Source organism: Cherax quadricarinatus, chromosome 9 (assembly GCF_038502225.1).
Source record: "Cherax quadricarinatus isolate ZL_2023a chromosome 9, ASM3850222v1, whole genome shotgun sequence".
Classification (NCBI taxonomy): Eukaryota; Metazoa; Arthropoda; class Malacostraca; order Decapoda; family Parastacidae; genus Cherax; species Cherax quadricarinatus.
Genome location: NC_091300.1, coordinates 53,599,465 through 53,613,885, shown reverse-complemented (window position 1 = coordinate 53,613,885; position 14,421 = coordinate 53,599,465). Strand labels below are relative to the sequence as shown.

The 14,421-nt window shown below is 38.7% G+C and overlaps 1 protein-coding gene across 4 annotated transcripts in view; it reads left to right on the top strand.

Annotated features, from left to right (window-relative positions):
- tefu (Serine/threonine-protein kinase tefu) overlaps window positions 1-14,421 on the top strand; it is an 844,515-nt gene that overhangs the window by 221,952 nt on the left and 608,142 nt on the right. The gene's annotated exons all lie outside the window — the stretch shown is intronic.

Here is a 14,421-nt window from a genome sequence, read left to right as displayed (position 1 = left end):
AACCTCCTTTACCCCCTCCCTCCAACCTTTTCGAGGATGACTCCCTTCCCCGCCTTCCTTCCCCTACAGATTTATATGCTCTCCATGTCATTCTACTCTGATTCATTCTCTCTTAATGACCAAACCACCTCAACAACCCCTCTTCAGCCCTCTGACTAATACTTTTATTAACTCCACACCTTCTCCTACTTTCCACACTCTTAATTTTCTGCATAATATTTACACCACACATTGCCCTTAGACAGAACATCTCCACTGCCTCCAACCGCCTCCTCGCTGCTGCATTCACAACCCAAGCTTCACACCCATGTAAGAGTGTTGGTACTCCTATACTTTCATACATTCCCTTCTTTGCCTCCATAGATAACATTTTTTGTTTCCACATATACCTCAACGCACCATTCACCTTTTTTCCCTCATCAATTCTATGATTAACCTCATCCTTCATAAATCCATCCGCCGACACGTCAACTCCCAAGTATCTGAAAACATTCACTTCTTCCATACTCCTCCTCCCCAATTTGATATCCAATTTTTCTTTATCTAAATCATTTGATACCCTCATCACCTTACTCTTTTCTATGTTCACTTTCAACTTCCTACTTTTATACACCCAAACTCATCCACTATCCTTTGCAATTTTTCCTTAGAATCTCCCATGAGCACAGTATCATCAGCAAAAAGCAACTGTGTCAATTCCCATTTTGTATTTGATTCCCCATAATTTATTCCCACCCCTCTCCCAACACCCTAGCATTTACTTCTTTTAAGATCCCATCTATAAATATATTAAACAACCATGGTGACATTACACATCCCTGTCTAAGACCTACTTTTACTGGGAAGTAGTCTCCCTCTCTTCTACACACCCTAACCTGAGCCTCACTATCCTCATAAAAACTCTTTACAGCATTTAGTTGCTTACCACTTATTCCATATACTTGCAACATCTGCCACATTGCTCCCCTATCCACTCTATCATATGCCTTTTCTACATCCATAAATGCAATAAAAACTTTCCTCACCTTTATCTAAATACTGTTCACATATATGCCTCAATGTAAACACTTGATCTACACATCCCCTACCCACTTTAAAACCTCCTTGCTCATCCACAATTCTACATTCTGTCTTACCTCTAATTCTTTAAATTATAACCCTACCGTACACTTTTCCTGGTATACTCAGTAAACTTATTCCTCTATAATTTTTACAATCTCTTTCGTCCCCCTTCCCTTTATATAAAGGGACTATACACGCTCTCTGCCAATCCCTAGGTACCTTCCCCTCTTTCATACATTTTTTTTTTTTTTTTTTTTCAACAAGTCGGCCGTCTCCCACCGAGGCAGGGTGACCCAAAAAAGAAAGAAAATCCCCAAAAAGAAAATACTTTCATCATCATTCAACACTTTCACCACACTCGCACATTATCACTGTTTTTGCAGAGGTGCTCAGAATACAACAGTCTAGAAGCATACACATATAAAGATACACAACATATCCCTCCAAACTGCCAATATCCCAAACCCCTCCTTTAAAGTGCAGGCATTGTACTTCCCATTTCCAGGACTCAAGTCTGACTATATGAAAATAACCAGTTTCCCTGAATCCCTTCACTAAATATTACCCTGCTCACACTCCAACAGATCGTCAGGTCCCAAGTACCATTCGTCTCCATTCACTCCTATCTAACACGCTCACGCACGCTTACTGGAAGTCCAAGCCCCTTGCCCACAAAACCTCCTTTACCCCCTCTCTCCAACCCTTTCGAGGACGACCCCTACCCCGCCTTCCTTCCCCTATAGATTTATATGCTTTCCATGTCATTCTACTTTGATCCATTCTCTCTAAATGACCAAACCACCTCAACAACCCCTCTTCTGCCCTCTGACTAATACTTTTATTAACTCCACACCTTCTCCTAATTTCCACACTCCGAATTTTCTGCATAATATTTACACCACACATTGCCCTTAAACAGGACATCTCCACTGCCTCCAACCGTCTCCTCGCTGCTGCATTTACCACCCAAGCTTCACACCCATATAAGAGTGTTGGTACTACTATACTTTCATACATTCCCTTCTTTGCCTCCATAGATAACGTTTTTTGACTCCACATATACCTCAATGCACCACTCACCTTTTTTCCCTCATCAATTCTATGATTAACCTCATCCTTCATAAATCCATCCGCTGACACGTCAACTCCCAAGTATCTGAAAACATTCACTTCTTCCATACTCCTCCTCCCCAATTTGATATCCAATTTTTCTTTATCTAAATCATTTGACACCCTCATCACCTTACTCTTTTCTATGTTCACTTTCAACTTTCTACCTTTACACACATTCCCAAACTCATCCACTAACCTTTGCAATTTTTCTTTAGAATCTCCCATAAGCACAGTATCATCAGCAAAATGTAACTGTGTCAATTCCCATTTTGAATTTGATTCCCCAAAATTTAATCCCACCCCTCTCCCGAACACCCTAGCATTTACTTCTTTTACAACCCCATCTATAAATATATTAAACAACCATGGTGACATTACACATCCCTGTCTAAGACCTACTTTGACCGGGAAGTAGTCTCCCTCTCTTCTACACACCCTAACCTGAGCCTCACTATCCTCATAAAAACTCTTTACAGCATTTAATAACTTACCACCTGTTCCATATACTTGCAACATCTGCCACATTGCTCCTCTATCCACTCTATCATATGCCTTTTCTAAATCCATAAATGCAATAAAAACTTCCCTATCTTTATCTAAATACTGTTCACATATATGCTTCAATGTAAACACCTGATCTACACATCCCCTACCCACTCTGAAACCTCCTTGCTCATCCGCAATCCTACATTCTGTCTTACCTCTAATTCTTTCAATTATAACCCTACCGTACACTTTTCCTGGTATACTCAGTAAGCTTATTCCTCTATAATTTTTACAGTCTCTTTTGTCCCCTTTCCCTTTATATAAAGGGACTATACATGCTCTCTGCCAATCCCTAGGTACCTTCCCCTCTTTCATACATTTATTAAACAAAAGTACCAACCACTCCAACACTAAATCTCCCCCTGCTTTTAACATTTCTGTCATGATCCCATCAGTTCCAGCTGCTTTACCCCCTTTCATTTTACGTAATGCCTCACGTACCTCCCCCACACTTACATTCTGCTCTTCTTCACTCCTAAAAGATGGTATACCTCCCTGACCAGTGCATGAAATTACTGCCTCTGTTTCTTCCTTAACATTTAAAAGTTCCTCAAAATATTCTCGCCATCTACCCAATACCTCCATCTCCCCATCTACTAACTCCCCTACTCTGTTTTTAACTGACAAATCCATATTTTCCCTAGGCTTTCTTAACTTGTTTAACTCACTCCAAAATTTTTTCTTATTTTCATACATTTATATATTTATTAAACAAAAATATCAACCACTCCAACACTGTCCCCCGCCCTCCTGCTTTTAACATTTCTGTTATGGTCTCGTCAGTTCCAGCTGCTTTACCCCCTTTCATTCTATGTAATGCCTCACACACCTCCCCCACACTCACATCCTGCTCTTCTTCACTCCTAAAAGTTGGTATACCTCCCTGGCCAGTGCATGATATTACCGTCTCCCTTTCTTCGTCGATATTTAAAAGTTCCTCAAAATATTCTCGCCATCTCCCCAAAACATCCATCTCCCCATCTACTAACTCCCCTACTCTGTTTTTAACTGATAAATCTATTTGTTCTCTAGCCTTTCTTAACTTGTTTAACTCCAAAAATTTTTATTTTTTCTTTAAAATTTCTTGACAGTGCATCTCCCACTCTATCATCTGCTCTCCTTTTGCACTCTCTCACCACTCTCTTCACCTTTCTTTTACTCTCCATTTACTCTACTCTTCTTATAACACTTCTGCTTTGTAAAAACCTCTCATAAGCTAACTTTTTCTCTTTTATCACACCCTTTACTTCATCATTCCACCAATCACTCCTCATTCCTCCTGAACCCACTCTCCTATAACCACAAACTTCTGCCACACATTCTAATACTAAATTTTTAAAACTATTCCAACCCTCTTCAACCCCCCCCCCCCCCTTCACTACTCATACTTGCACCAGCCCACCTTTCTGCCAATAGTTGCTTATATCTCACCTGAACTTCCTCCTCCCTTAGTTTATACACTTTCACCTCTCTCTTACTTGTTGTTGCCATTTTCCTCTTTTCCCATGTACCTCTTACTCTGTCGATACAACTAAATAATGATCCGATATATCAGTTGCCCCTCTACAAACGTGTACATCCTAGAGCCTACTCATCAACCTTTTATCCTCCAATGCATAATCTAACAAACTACTTTCATTATGTGCTATATCATACCTTGTATACTATTTATTTATCCTCTTCTTCATAAAATATGTATTACTTATTACCAAACCACTTTCTACACATTGCTCAATTAAAGGCTCCCCATTTTCATTTACCCCTGGCACCCCAAATTTGCCTACTACTCCCTCCACAACATTTTTGCCCACTTTAGCATTGAAATCCCCAACTACCATTACTCTCTCACTTGGTTCAAAACTCCCTATGTTCACTCAACATTTCCCAAAATCTCTCTCTCTCCTCTACACTTCTCTTTTCTCCAGGTGCATATACACTTACTATAACCCACTTTTCACATCCAACCTTTATTTTACTCCACATAATCCTTGAATTAATACATTTGTAGTACCTCTTTTCCTGCCATAACTTATCCTTCAACATTATTGCTACTCCTTCTTTAGCTCTAACTCTGAAACCCCTGACCTAATCCCATTTATTCCTCTCCATTGAAACTCTCCCACCCCCTTCAGCTTTGTTTCACTTAAAGCCAGGACATACAGCTTCTTCTCATTCATAACATCCACAATCATCTCTTTCTTATCATTTGCACAACATCCATGCACATTCAGACTTCCCACTTTGACAATTTTCTTCTTATTCTTTTTAGTAATTATTACAGGAAAAGGGGTTACTAGCCCATTGTTCCCGGCATTTTAGTTGACTTTTACAACATGCATGGCTTATGGAGGAAAGATTCTTATTCCACTTCCCCATGGATATAAAAGGAAAAGTAATAAGACCAAGAACTATTGAGATAAAATCAAAGAAAACTCAAATGAGTGTGTATAAATAAACATGTACATGTATGTGTAGTGTGACCTAAGTGTAAGTAGAAGTAGCAAGACGTACCAGTAATCTTGCATATTTATGAGACAGACAAAAGACACCAGCAATCCTGGAAATGGGAAGTATAATGCCTGCACTCTAAAGGAGGGGTTTGGGATATTGTCAGTTTGGAGGGATATATTGTATATTTTTATAGGTATATACTTCTAAGCTGTTGTATTCTGGGCACTTCTGCAAAAACAGTGAATATATGTGAGTGAGGTGAAAGTGTTGAATGATGTAAGTATTTTCTTTTTGGGGATTTTGTACCGCACTTGAAAAGAAAGAAGTCCCACTGGGCATTTTCAATGAGATACGTAAAGCTTTCGATACAGTCGACCATGAACTACTGTACTCCAAATTAATGCATTATGGTATCAGAGGCCACTCTCTCAACTACCTAAAGTCATATGTTAGTAACAGAACTCTATATGTGTATGCAAATGATGCAAACTCTTCCACCCAACCAATCACAGTAAGAGTCCCACAAGGAAGCGTCCTTGGACCACTCCTCTTTCTCATCTACATCAATGATCTACCGAATGCATCACTGCTACTCAAACCCATATTATTTGCAGATGACATCACATATGTATTTTCCCACCCAAACGCATTCATACCAGCAAACACAGTCAATGCTGAATTACAGAAAATATCTGCCTGGATGATGACTCACAAACTTACCCTGAACACTGATAAAACCTATTTCATTCAGTTTGGAAACAAAGCTGCAAATGATCCAATTAACATTACGCCAAATGGATCATCAGTCACAAGACTCACTCACAGAGGGAAAATTCCTAGGTATCCACCTTGACAGTAGCCTTAAGTTCCGGACACACATAAAACAAATCACCAAGAAAATCTCCAAGACTGTAGGCATACTATCAAAGATAAGGTACTACGTTCCACAATCAGCTCTCCTGGCACTGTACCATTCACTCATGTACCCTTATCTTACATATGGAATTTGTGCATGGGGATCAACAACATCCATTCACCTAAAACCCCTATTAACCCAGCAAAAGGCAGCAGTAAGAACGATAACAAATTCCCACTCCCGCCAGCATACTCCACCAATTTTCAAAAGTCTGAATCTGCTTACCATTAAGAACATCCATACTTATTCATGTGCCTACTACATACACAGACCAATACACATTAACTGGTGAGTCTAATATTCTTTCACAAATGCGCCGATATTATTTATACCATTTCTACACTAATGCAGTAGTCTGCATAACAGTAAATCTTCTGTTTTTTGTGAGAATAAAAAATTAAAAGTGGAAAGCAAAAGAATGTAAGAGGGGCGTGGGGACGTGACTAACGAACAGAGAAAATGTTATTTTAGTTCCAGGAATGTCTTGTTTCTTCTGGACCCTATATGGAAATTGGCATCTTTTGAAATTTGTGTGAAATTGGCAAAATTGCTAAATTCTGACCACTGTATTGGATAGTTGAAATTGGTAAATGGGTGGTTTCTTGTACTCATTCGATAAAAGAAATGGAGTTCTAGCAAAATATTTATGATTTTTGTTGACTAGTACAGTGGAATTGGCCGAAAATAGGGCTCAAAGCAAGCAAAATTGCCGTTGCGTAAACATCGTCGAGACTGCTAACTTCGCAAGAGCATAATTCCGTAAGTTTTCCATCAAATTTCATACTTTTAGTGTCATTATGATCAGGAAAAGATTCTCTATCTTTTCATAAGAATTTTTTTTTTTTTTTTTTTTTTGAAATTTGGGCGACCCTGAGAACAAGTCTCTGAGAGGGCCTGTGGACCCTGAAAGGGTTAATGATAAATGGATCACCTATCACAAAGCTCACAGAGGGAAAATTCTTGGGAATTCGCCTTGATAATAGACTCAGATTTCAAGCACATATACAACACATTTCCAAGAAAATCTCCAAGACCGTAGGCATACTTTCGAAAACACGGTACTATGTTCCACAGTCAGCCCTCCTGGCCTTATATCACTCACTCATTTACCCCTATCTCACGTATGGAATTTGTACATGGGGCTCAACAACAATAAACCATCTCAGACCATTAATTACCCAACAAAAGGCTGCAGTCAGAATGCTAACAAATTCCCTCTACAGGCAGCATACTCCACCAGTATTCAAAACTCTAAGCTTACTCACCGTACAAAACATCCACACTTATTATTGTATCTACTACATACATAGAACACTTAACTCGGATATAAACCCTCCTCTCAAGCTTCTCCTTACCAACCTCAACAGAACACATGACCACAACACAAGTCACAGATCACTCTTTGATGTTCCTCGTGTCCATCTCACACTATGTAAAAATGCAATGCACATAAAAGGCCCCAAAATCTGGAATTCATTACCTGTGAATATAAAAGAAACACTGTTTATCAATTCAAGACTCTTCTTAAAAACCACTTACTCACCCACAAATAAATAAATACTGTAATTACATTACCTAATAGAATACTCCATTCTCTAGAATGCTGAGTAACTCATCAAATGTGCTACAAATTTGTACAACTATAAAGCCTCTTGTTGGAAATACTCATTTGTACTTCATGTTGTAATTTGTTAACTGTATTTTTACCACTAAATAATTGTTATCTGTTTACAATAATTTTGGTACCACTGAATATATCATTGCTTAGTTAATCTTAAGTTAATTTTAAGCCTGCCCATAATGCTCTGCATACAAGGGGCTTTTGGCATGTACACTCAACCACTGTATTTCTTTTGTTCAACTATGTATCATGTCCAAAAAAATATGGGTGTGAAGCATGGGTGATGAATGTTGCAACAAGAAGAAGGCTGGAGGCAGTGGAGATATGTCTGAGGGCAATGCGTTGTGTGAATATAATGCAGAGAATTCGTAGTTTGGAAATTAGGAGGAGGTGCGGGATTAACAAAACTATTATCTAGAGGGCTGTGGAGGGGTTGTTGAGGTGGTTTGGACATGTAGAGAGATGGAATGATATAGAATGACTTCGAGAGTGTATAAAGCTCTATTGTAGGGAAGGTGGGGTAGGGGTCGGCGTAGGAAAGGTTGGAGGGATGGGGTACAGGAGGTTTTGTGCGTGAGGGGCTTGGACATCCAGCAAGCATGCGTGAACGTATTTGATAGGGGTGAATGGAGACATATGGTTTTTAATACTTGATGTGCTGTTGGAGTGGGAGCAGGGTAACATTTATGAAGTGATTCAGGGAAACCGGTAGCCCCGACTTGAGTCCTGGAGATGGGAAGCACAGTGTCTGCACTCTGAAGGAGGGATGTTAATGTTGCAGTTTTATAACTGTAGTGTAAGCACACCTCTGGCAAGACAGTGATGGAGTGAATGATGAAAGTTTTTCTTTTTCGGGCCACCCTGCCTTGGTGGGAAGCGGCCGATGTGTTAATAAAAAGAAAACCAAGTTATATTACTGGGAGTACTAAGTTATATTACTGGGAGTACTAAGTTATATTACTGGGAGTACCAAGTTATATTACTGAGAGTACTAAGTTATATTACTGGGAGTACTAAGTTATATTACTGGGAGTACCAAGTTATATTACTGAGAGTACTAAGTTATATTACTGGGGGTACAAAGTTATATTACTGGGAGTACCAAGTTATATTACTGGGAGCACCAAGTTATATTACTGGGAGTACCAAGTTATATTACTGGGAGTACCAAGTTATATTACTGGGAGTACCAAGTTATATTACTGGGAGTACCAAGTTATATTACTGGGAGTACCAAGTTATATTACTGAGAGTACTAAGTTATATTACTGGGAGAACTAAGTTATGTTACTGGGAGTACCAAGTTATATTACTGAGAGTACTAAGTTATATTACTGGGGGTACAAAGTTATATTACTGGGAGTACCAAGTTATATTACTGGGAGCACCAAGTTATATTACTGGGAGTACCAAGTTATATTACTGGGAGTACCAAGTTATATTACTGGGAGTACCAAGTTATATTACTGGGAGCACCAAGTTATATTACTGGGAGTACTAAGTTATATTACTGGGAGTACCAAGTTATATTACTGGGAGTACCAAGTTATATTACTGGGAGTACCAAGTTATATTACCGGAAGTACTAAGTTATATTACTGGGAGACCAAGTTATATTACTAGGAGTACCAAGTTATATTACTGGGAGTACCAAGTTATATTACTGGAAGTACTAAGTTATATTACTGGGGTACTAAGTTTTATTACTGAGGGTACTAAGTTATATTACTGGGAGTACTAAGTTATATTACTAGGAGTACCAAGTTATATTACTGGAAGTACTAAGTTATATTACTGGGAGTACCAAGTTATATTACTGGGAGTACAAAGTTTTATTACTGGGGTACTAAGTTATATTACTGAGAGTACCAAGTTATATTACTGGGGTACTAAGTTATATTACTGGGAGTACCAAGTTATATTACTGGGAGTACCAAGTTATATTACTGTGAGTACCAAGTTATATTACTGGGGTACTAAGTTTTATTACAGAGGGTACTAAGTTATATTACTGGGGATACAAAGTTATATTACTGGGAGTACAAAGTTATATTACTGGGGTACTAAGTTATATTACTGGGAGTACAAAGTTTTATTACTGGGGTACAAAGTTATATTACTGGGGGTGCAAAGTTATATTACTGGGAGTACCAAGTTATATTACTGGGAGTACCAAGTTATATTACTGGGAGTACCAAGTTATATTACTGGGAGTACCAAGTTACATTACTGGAAGTACTAAGTTATATTACTGGGAGTACCAAGTTGTGTTACTGGAAGTATTAAGTTATATTACTGGGGGTACAAAGTTATATTACTGAGATTCAAAGTTATATTACTGGGGGTACAAAGTTATATTACTGGGAGTACCAAGTTATATTACTGGGAGTACCAAGTTATATTACTGGGAGTACCAAGTCATATTACTGGAAGTACTAAGTTATATTACTGGGAGTACCAAGTTATATTACTGGGAGTACCAAGTTATATTACTGGGAGTACCAAGTTATATTACTGGGAGTACCAAGTTACATTACTGGAAGTACTAAGTTATATTACTGGGAGTACCAAGTTATATTACTGGGAGTACAAAGTTTTATTACTGGGGTACTAAGTTATATTACTGAGGGTACTAAGTTATATTACTGAGAGTACTAAGTTATATTACTGGGGATACAAAGTTATATTACTGGGGGTACAAAGTTATATTACTGGGGGTACAAAGTTATATTACTAGGATAACAGGGATATCTTGCTACTCCTACTTACACTTTGGTCACACTTCACAGACACGCACATACATATATATATATATATATACATACATCTAGGTTTTTCTCCTTTTTCTAAATAGCTCTTGTTCTTCTTTATTTCTTCTATTGTCCATGGGGAAGTGGAAAAGAATCTTTCCTCCGTAAGCCATGCGGTCGTATGAGGCAACTAAAATGCCGGGAGCAATGGGCTAGTAACCCCTTCTCCTGTAGACATTTACTAAAAAAGAGAAGAAAACCTTTATAAAACTGGGATGCTTGAATGTGCGTGTATGTAGTGCGGATGACAAGAAACAGATGATTGCTGATGTTATGAATGAAAAGAAGTTGGATGTCCTGGCCCTAAGCGAAACAAAGCTGAAGGGGGTAGGGGAGTTTCGGTGGGGGGAAATAAATGGGGTTAAATCTGGAGTATCTGAGAGAGTTACAGCAAAGGAAGGGGTAGCTGTAATGTTGAAGGATCAGTTATGGAAGGAGAAAAGAGAATATGAATGTGTAAATTCAAGAATTATGTGGATTAAAGTAAAGGTTGGATGCGAAAAGTGGGTCATAATAAGCGTGTATGCACCTGGAGAAGAGAGGAATGTAGAGGAGAGAGAGAGGTTTTGGGAGATGTTAAGTAAATGTATAGGAGCCTTTGAACCAAGTAAGAGAGTAATTGTGGTAGGGGATCTGAATGCTAAAGTAGGAGAAACTTTTAGAGAGGGTGTGGTAGGTAAGTTTGGGGGGCCAGGTGTAAATGATAATGGGAGCCCTTTGATTGAACTTTGTATAGAAAGTGGTTTGGTTATAGGTAATACATATTTTAAGAAAAAGAGGATAAATAAGTATACAAGATATGATGTAGGGTGAAATGACGGTAGTTTGTTGGATTATGTATTGGTAGATAAAAGACTGTTGAGTAGACTTCAGGATGTACATGTTTATAGAGGGGCCACAGGTATATCAGATCACTTTCTAGTTGTAGCTACACTGAGAGTAAAAGGTAGATGGGATACAAGGAGAATAGAAGCGTCAGGGAAGAGAGAGGTGAAGGTTTATAAACTAAAAGAGGAGGCAGTTAGGGTAAGATATAAACAGCTATTGGAGGATAGATGGGCTAATGAGAGCATAGGCAATGGGGTCGAAGAGGTATGGGGTAGGTTTAAAAATGTAGTGTTAGAGTGTTCAGCAGAAGTTTGTGGTTACAGGAAAGTGGGTGCGGGAGGGAAGAGGAGCAATTGATGGAATGATGATGTAAAGAGAGTAGTAAGGGAGAAAAAGTCAGCATATGAGAAGTTTTTACAAAGTAGAAGTGATGCAAGGAGGGAAGAGTATATGGAGAAAAAGAGAGAGGTTAAGAGAGTGGTGAAGCAATGTAAAAAGAGAGCAAATGAGAGAGTGGGTGAGATGTTATCAACAAATTTTGTTGAAAATAAGAAAAAGTTTTGGAGTGAGATTAACAAGTTAAGGAAGCCTAGAGAACAAATGGATTTGTCAGTTAAAAATGGGAGAGGAGAGTTATTAAATGGAGAGTTAGAGGTATTGGGAAGATGGAGGGAATATTTTGAGTTGTTGTTAAATATTGATGAAGATAGGGAAGCTGTGATTTCGTGTATAGGGCAAGGAGGAATAACATCTTGTAGGAGTGAGGAAGAGCCAGTTGTGAGTGTGGGGGAAGTTCGTGAGGCAGTAGGTAAAATGAAAGGGGGTAAGGCAGCTGGGATTGATGGGATGAAAATAGAAATGTTAAAAGCAGGTGGGGATATAATTTTGGAGTGGTTGGTGCAATTATTTAATAAGTGTATGGAAGAGGGTAAGGTACCTAGGGATTGGCAGAGAGCATGCATAGTTCCTTTGTATAAAGGCAAAGTGGACAAAAGAGAGTGCAAAAATTATAGGGGCATAAGTCTGTTGAGTATACCTGGTAAAGTGTATGGTAGAGTTATTATTGAAAGAATTAACCCTTTGACTGTTTTCGACGTATAAATACGTCTTACGAGCCAATGTTTCTGACGTATATATACTCAATAATTCTAGCGGCTTCAAGTCAAGCGGGAGAAAGCTGGTAGGCCCACATGTGAGAGAATGGGTCTGTGTGGTCAGTGTGCACCACATAGAAAAAAATCCTGCAGCACACATTGCGTAATGAGAAAAAAAACTGATCGTTTTTTTGGAATAAAACGCCGACTTTGAGGTGTATTTTCGTATAGTATTTATCGTTGTATTCGCGTTTTCATGGTCTTAGGTGATAAAATGGAAAACATATTACAGAAATAGAGATGATTTTCATTACTTTGATGATGAAAACGACCTAGAAACTGAGCTCAAAGTAGTGGAAATGTTCGATTTTTACCAATGTTCAGGAGTAAATAAATCACACCACACGTCCAATACACGTCAACTGGGGAGTCCAATATTCTTTCACTAGTGCACTGATATTATTTGTACCATTTTTACAATAATGCAGTAGTCTGCATAACAGTAAATTTTGTATTTTTTTGTATGAATAAAAAATCAAAATAGAAAGCAATAATAATATAAGAGGGGCCTATAGATGTGACTGATGAACAGAGCATATGTTATTTTAGTGCCACGAATGCCTACCTTGTTGATTCTGGACCCTATTTTGAAATTGGCATCTTTTTTAGTTTGCGTAAAATTGGCCAAATTGCCAATTTCTGACCACCATATTGGGTACTCCAAATTAGTAAATGGGAGGTTTCTTGTACTCAGCTGATAGATAAAATGGAGTTCTAAAGAAATTGCTATGAGTTTGGTCAACTGGAAGAACGGAATTGGCTGAAAATAGGGCTCAAATTCGGCAAAATCGCCGATACGCATATGTCGCCGAGACCACTAACTTCGCGGGAGCATAATTCCATGAGTTTTCGATCAAATCTCGAACTTTTGGTGTCATTACCATCGGGAAAAGATTCTCTATCATTTCATAAGAAAAAATAATTTTTTTTTTTTTTTTCAAAAAATGAGCGACATAGAATGATAGTTTCAGAAAGGGGCCCGAAACAGTCAAAGGGTTAAGAGTAAGACGGAGAATAGGATAGCAGATGAACAAGGAGGCTTTAGGAAAGGTAGGGGGTGTGTGGACCAGGTGTTTACAGTGAAACATATAAGACGTGAACAGTATTTAGATAAGGCTAAAGAGGTCTTTGTGGCATTTATGGATTTGGAAAAGGCGTATGACAGGGTGGATAGGGGGGCAATGTGGCAGATGTTGCAGGTGTATTGTGTAGGAGGTAGATTACTGAAAGCAGTGAAGAGTTTTTACAAGGATAGTGAGGCTCAAGTTAGATTATGTAGGAAAGAGGGAAATTATTTCCCAGTAAAAGTAGGCCTTAAACAAGGATGTGTGATGTCACCGTGGTTGTTTAATATACTTATAGATGGGGTTGTAGGAGAAGTATATGCGAGGGTCTTGACAAGAGGCATGCAGTTAAAAGATAAAGAATCACACATAAAGTGGGAGTTGTCACAGTTGCTCTTTGCTGATGACACTGTGCTCTTGGGAGATTCTGAAGAGAAGTTGCAGAGATTGGTGGATGAATTTGGTAGGGTGTGCAAAAGAAGAAAATTAAAAGTGAATACAGGAAAGAGTAAGGTAATGAGGATAACAAAAAGATTAGGTGATGAAAGATTGGATATCAGATTGAAGGGAGAGAGTATGGAGGAGGTGAATGTATTCAGATATTTGGGAGTGGACGTGTCAGCGGATGGGTCTATGAAAGATGAGGTGAATCATAGAATTGATGAGGGGAAAAGGGTGAGTGGTGCACTTAGGAGTCTGTGGAGACAAAGAACTTTGTCCTTGGAGGCAAAGAGGGGAATGTATGAGAGTATAGTTTTACCAACGCTCTTATATGGGTGTGAAGCATGGGTGATGAATGTTGCAGCGAGGAGAAGGCTGGAGGCAGTGGAGATGTCATGTCTGAGAGCAATGTGTG